This window comes from Perna viridis, chromosome 1, assembly GCF_037379345.1.
Source record: "Perna viridis isolate PV_CMFRI_1.1 ecotype Kerala chromosome 1, ASM3737934v1, whole genome shotgun sequence".
NCBI lineage: Eukaryota > Metazoa > Mollusca > Bivalvia > Mytilida > Mytilidae > Perna > Perna viridis.
This window is the reverse complement of record NC_142445.1, coordinates 72,602,992-72,609,320: the sequence shown is the minus strand read 5'-3', so window position 1 is coordinate 72,609,320 and position 6,329 is coordinate 72,602,992. Positions and strand designations below refer to the sequence as shown.

The following is a 6,329-nucleotide window of genomic DNA, read 5'->3' as shown; positions in this document are numbered from 1 at the left end:
CAGTCCCCTGTTGTACTAGGTTCTCTCCTCAGCATCAGAAGGCTGATTTTCAAAATACCCTATTTCGCACGAACTTTTGGAACTAAAATTGTGAGAGAATGAATCGAAAAGGGTCTTTTTATTTTTACCCTTTTTCCCCTTACTCCATACATGCCTTCATCCTGTGGTAGTGTCTAAGTGCCTGATATTTTATAAAACATAGTATTTGACTGTTAGTTTTGGAAATATTTGTACTAAAATTCAGTAATATATTTTTTTCAGTATGTTACTATGGCTACTTGATTTTATAATAATAATCACTGAATTATTTTTTAATGACTTGAACCTCCACACACCAAGGATTTAAAAAATATGCACTTTTTTATGACAAAATACTAAAAATTTCTGTGCATACTGCCTCAAAACAGATTTATTTCAACAAAATGAGACCAAATTTTCAGAAATGACCTAACTGTATTGTACTACCTTAACTTAAGAGACAAACAATTACTTGTTCGCAATATCGTTTTATCAATAAATTAAATTGGGATCAGATTTTAACAATATGCTCCCAGGAGCCTGAATCGCTCACCTGGTTGAATTTTGCCTTTCAAAGGCGATTTATTCAACAAGATGTCATAAATTTTGAATTAGGAGGACTTCGGTAGGACTTATCATAAGGATCATTTCAGCAATTGAAAGTTTATTTCTATCATAGTTTTCGAGATGGAAACAGTAAAAAAAAACATGTCACTTTTCATCTTTCAAGGGCAATAACTCTTACAAGGAGTCATCTGACAACTTTTATTACTAAAGATGTTTGTAGGCCTTATAATAGGGATCATTACAGCTTTTGAAATAATTTGGCTAAACGTTTTTCGATCTTGGAAATATATGCGAAAAACTACTGTCTGACCCGTATGTTCTATTTTTGGTAACGGCGGCCATGTTTTTCGAAGGATCAAATATCCCCAAATAAGTTCTATACAGGAGACCCAAAGAAACATTCATACCAACTTTGGTTACAATTCGTCAAATAGTGTCAGAGGAGATGATGTTGGAAGAAATAACATAAAAAAAAAACCGCAATAAACATCAAAATAGGGCATTAACTCCAACATGGCTTAAAATATTAAAACGAAAATTGGACCACAGATAGAACACTTTTACGTAGTCCAAATTTGGCTAATCCTAGCAGTTTTGGAGATATATGTGGGGAAAAAACTACTGTTGAACCCCAGTTCTAAGCAGTTATCTCAAGGAACATTCATGGGACATGTAAACACTGTGTTGTGCTCTTATTTGCATCGGCTAATTTCAATGAAAGACGAAAAGATCGTTACACACATGTTGGTACTGATTCAGAGTGTATGTGGGATAATGCAAAGAAAACAAGTGAGCCAATGCAAATTGACAACATTGATATATGAATTGACTAGACTTCAAGACCACCAATCTCAGCAATTTCGAAAAATTATAAAGCCATAGCTGATATGAATAAGGAATCTAAACATGAAATTGAAAAAAAATGTTTAAGTTGTGTAAAAATACAGGTACACATCTTCTTCAAACCCTTTATCCCCCAAGTGATGAGAGTGACACGGAAGCTGAGCTACCTGAAACAATGATGGACATAGCTAACTCTGTCAAAAACACTGAGAGACCTTTAAACTTGTTTCAAACAAACAATAATAACATTCATACTGCTGATATTATGAACACAATAGAAGGTATTACAACGGACCAAAGAGAAAATCCAGAATTGTCTAATTATATGAAAGGTCGAATAACTACATCAGTAGCAAGTTTTGGATTTTCAGATAACTCAGATACTTACATTCTAAAACAGATAATGAATGTGAATACAATTTGACCACACCTACAATGCAGTTTGGAGTTGACAATGAGCCACTTGCTAGATGTCTGTACTTTGACAAGTATTGTAAAACACACAAAGATGCAGATATAACACAGACAGGTTTATTTATTGATTCTAAACACCATATACTAGGCGCTTCTCCTGATGGAATTGTTTCTTGTCATTGTTGTGAAAAAGGGTTATTAGAGATCAAATGTTCTTCCAAATATAAAGACAAGTATCCATGTGATGTGTGCTCTGATAACTCTTATCATCTTTACTTAGATGAGAACAATAAGGTTTCCTTAAAATGTAATTCACCTTGATATATACAGATCCAATGTCATAATGGGTGTTTTAAAAATGAAATGGTGTGCCTTTGTTTCTTATACAACAAAAGACATTTGTGGTGAAAGAATATATTTTGACGAGGATGTGTTTAACATAGCTATTGACAATCCATAAGATTCTTTAGCAAGTATATAATTAATAAATTACTTTCAAATAACCAAAATTACATGTACATGTATGTTGTTTTTAATAAGGCTGGTTCAGGAAAGTTCAGTGCCCCATAAAATTTTTGAACCCTTTACATGTAAAATATCCTTAATTTTCAGAAATATTATGTAAATCTAGAAAATAAAGTTGAAGGATATAGCAATGCATTCAACAACAGATATTAACAGTTAAGACTTGAGATTTTATGTTTATGCAAATTAAAGAATTTTAGGGAGCAAGCTCATATACACCATGCGTCCCCATGTTGGATACTCAAGTAAATGTGTTCGTAAGAGAAATGAATGTAGAAGGACCTGATCAAAACGGAATTAAAGTGTTAAAATTAATTAAAATCCGGACATTAACTTTTAAAAAGATTATAGTTATTTGTAGATTTCATAAGACCAAATTTGTTGATGAAATGTACCGAATTGAAGTATTATTTTCTAACGAGTGGCTTCAATCAGTTGCAGAAGGCACATACTTTCACAATTTGATTAACACATGATTTGATTTTCAATTGAATCGTTCCGTTTAAAATGCGAAATTTTTTCAACCTTTTAATACCGCGTTCTACATGAATCCTAAGCTTTGCCATGCTCTTGGTTATCCTGACATCTCTTGATACGATTACTTTTTTCGTAACCGTGATGACCCGAATGTTTTCAATCAAAACAACTGATCACTCTTTACTAGAAACCAGATGATGATTGTTTTTTGTTTTTTTAACGACCTTGAATACCAATACAGGCCTCTCATCGTCGATGTTAGTAGATTAGTAGAACCAACTGGTGTTGATTGGAGAGCTTTCGGGGCCTGACCGAAGAACTCGATCATATTATGTCTTACTAGAGGCTGGGCGGCTGTGTTGAAGCTCTGTCCGAATTCCAGGCTCCACGTGGGACCGAGAGGGTTTCCCCACTCCAACTGTTTGGGAGTACGTCAACGTGTAGAGTGCCAGGAACCAGATTAAACAATGGCTATATATAGATAGCGGGACCCTAATAATGTTCATGTCCTATATGGTCAATTATAACGAGCCTCTGTTTTTGAACCGAAAACTTGGTAATAGTACATAAATGCAATGCTAACCAATCATTTCATGTACCGTTCTCATACAAGCAAAAACATACATAGACATGTGCATGATATTTTATTAAAAGAGGTACATTCTACATCTTTGGGTCGCTTATGATATTGACCATGCAGGGAACCAGATTAGGGACCAGATTAAACAACTAGCAATGAATATTGATATATATCGGGCCCTGGTAATGTATATGAACTATTGGTCTATGACGAACCCCTGTGCCTGGATCGGAAATTGGGTAATGTTCAAAGCTAACCGATCATTTCATGTAAACTTCCCGTTCTCGTACAAGCAAGAAATACACGTAGAACACACTTCGAGGGTTTTATAGAAAAAAATTAAACAAGTTATTTCCGGTAAACGGAAAGTAATAGGAAATCAATTCTTCAGTGTGTTGTGTGTTAAGGTTCTGCTATATTACTTGGCTAGTTATTAGACCCAATAGACGATATAGGTGACTATGGTACAAGATAAACTAATGTTAAAAAGATAATAAATTATGAAATTAGCCAATCAAGTATTTTGTCCTTGATTTGTGTCACAAAATTAATGCACCAGATATATCTATTAGTCAAGTAATTATATTAAAATGTTATCCAGCATTTGGACGCAGCTTTTTAATAAATCAGATCTGAATTGATTTCGAGAGTCTCATTTTAAAAAAGAATAAATGACGGGGGGTAATTGAGTATCACTTCTCCAAACCCTTCTCGTCGCATCGCGAAAATTACCTGTTAAATTAGGATAATTACTCCAGTTCAGAGAGCTTTCAAACTAATCAAAAACAGAAAAAAAGAAGAAAAACGGATGTTTCGCAGACTACAACAATAAAGCATTAACCTTTATGAAGACTTACTCTTTGGTAGAAAGCAGTTATGAATGGGTTTGTAAAACATGAAGTACAAAATACAAAACGCCCCTTTTATAGTGGATCATTTTGGATAATTGGTTTAAACTACTTCGGTAGGGTTTTTAACATTTTCTATATTAGAACTGCGTTACTGCTTTGTAGTCTATGACTTAATTATGTGTGTTCTGCTATTGAAGAACAAGAATTATGGTATTGGTATAAGTAGTTTAAGACTTAATCATGTTTTCTTGGCTATTAACCAACTTTTGTTTTGTATCGTAAATATTGTTCCTCATATTAGATCACTGACCGCTATTGTCTGTAAAATTTTACTAAGTTAACATTTTCGAAAATTTCAATCATCAATTGAAATGGAAAACTTGGAACTCTGCAAATATATGGATTAAAATGTTAAATGTCAAGGATACATTTTATGACAATTGACATTTTATGAGCAACTCGGCAGGATTTTTAGAAAAAAAACATGGGATGCTTACTGTAGCGTTGTAGCTAGTCCATGCTCCCGTTCTTTTTATGGAGTTTGGTGTGTTTAATTGCTCCTTTGTTTTGTGCATGTATTTTTGTTTATTTTATGTTCTATAATTTGTTAGTCTGTTAACCATGTCCAGTCTTTATCATTGGAAACTATTCTTTTAATTTTCGCCCGAATTATTGCACTCTGTTTGTACTCTTGTAATAGTTAGTGTATATACCTCAAAGGTCACCGAAAGCGTACGTAATGTTTATAGATAATAGTTTTTCCAGCTTTTCTTCACTATTATCCCTTCCAAAAATACTCTGTTGCTGTACTCTTGTAAAGGATCGGCATTATTTATATCTCAATAGGTCGCGGAAAGTGTGGCTACATAATGTTTTCTAGATAATGGTTTGTCCACCTTTTCTTCACTATTATTCATTATAATGGTATTTTTGTCTTCACTTTTTCTTTCTCTAAATCTTTTTATAAACAAATCTTATTTGCTAATAGTAGACATTTTCTGTCCTGACAGTTAATGCTTGCCACTTTTAATAACAGACATATTCTGCTGAATGTGCGTATGGGTATTTATACGGTTTATTTAATTTAGTCGAACTATTTTGTATCCACATGACTCAAACTTACTAGAAAAGTTCTACTCCTTCTTTTGAATTATTGGATGATTCCTACAGATGAATGTGTCAGTGTCTATCATATATAAATGAAAGATTTTTTTTATAAACTAAAAGCTGCTCTTTTGATCTATTTTCCATAAATCCAACTCAAAATTCACCAGCGACTATGAAAGAGTAATCTAGGAAAACAAGTTTCTGGCGAAATTCAAAAGAAAGAAGAAACTAAGGCCAGACAGGGAAAACAAACTCACACAACAAAGAACATAAAATAGCTAAACTGATAAATATAAAGTAACAACAGTACATGGACAACTCGGACATCACTAGAAACTGGGAACACGGAGTAGGTGCACCTGTAAGGTAGAAACACCCACCGAGTTGCTCATAAATAGTCAACTCCAAAGTAGACGAAATTGTTAAGAAAAATAATGTCACATTAAGCAAAATAAGTTCTCATGGCGCAGATGGATACCCCGTAACGATTTACGAGTTCATGACGACGACCATGAAAATTCTGTAGTGATGACTTCAATTTTGTAGCAGCATAACCCTGTTCCAGAAGCCTACTTGTAGGACGTCTAGTGCGTTACAAAAAAGTCTGCATTCGTAAGGCAAGCTCTGGCATAACAAATATAATATGATATAAAAACCTCAATGCATAGGTGCTGAAGGGATGTTGCCACAGATGAAAGAGAAGTTGACAATACGGAATGAAACGTCGTCGCGTTTGTTGTATAGTTTGGACAATTTTTTTTTTGTTACCGTCGATCTCTAAGTAAAGGTCAAGAAATGAGGCTGACTTCACAGTGTCTGTAGTATCCTTCATCTCAAGTTCTTTGTGTATTTTGTGACATATAATATCATTTTCATCTGAACTAAACAATTACACAAATTTCTGAAATAACCAACATCGGCAATTGTTCATGTTCAATATAAGAAGA

The 6,329-nt window shown here is 33.7% G+C and overlaps 1 pseudogene; it reads left to right on the top strand.

Moving 5' to 3' along the window:
• Window positions 1-1,507: 1,507 nt before the first annotated feature.
• On the top strand, window positions 1,508-4,189 carry LOC148630284 (uncharacterized; annotated as a pseudogene).
• Window positions 4,190-6,329: the final 2,140 nt, after the last annotated feature.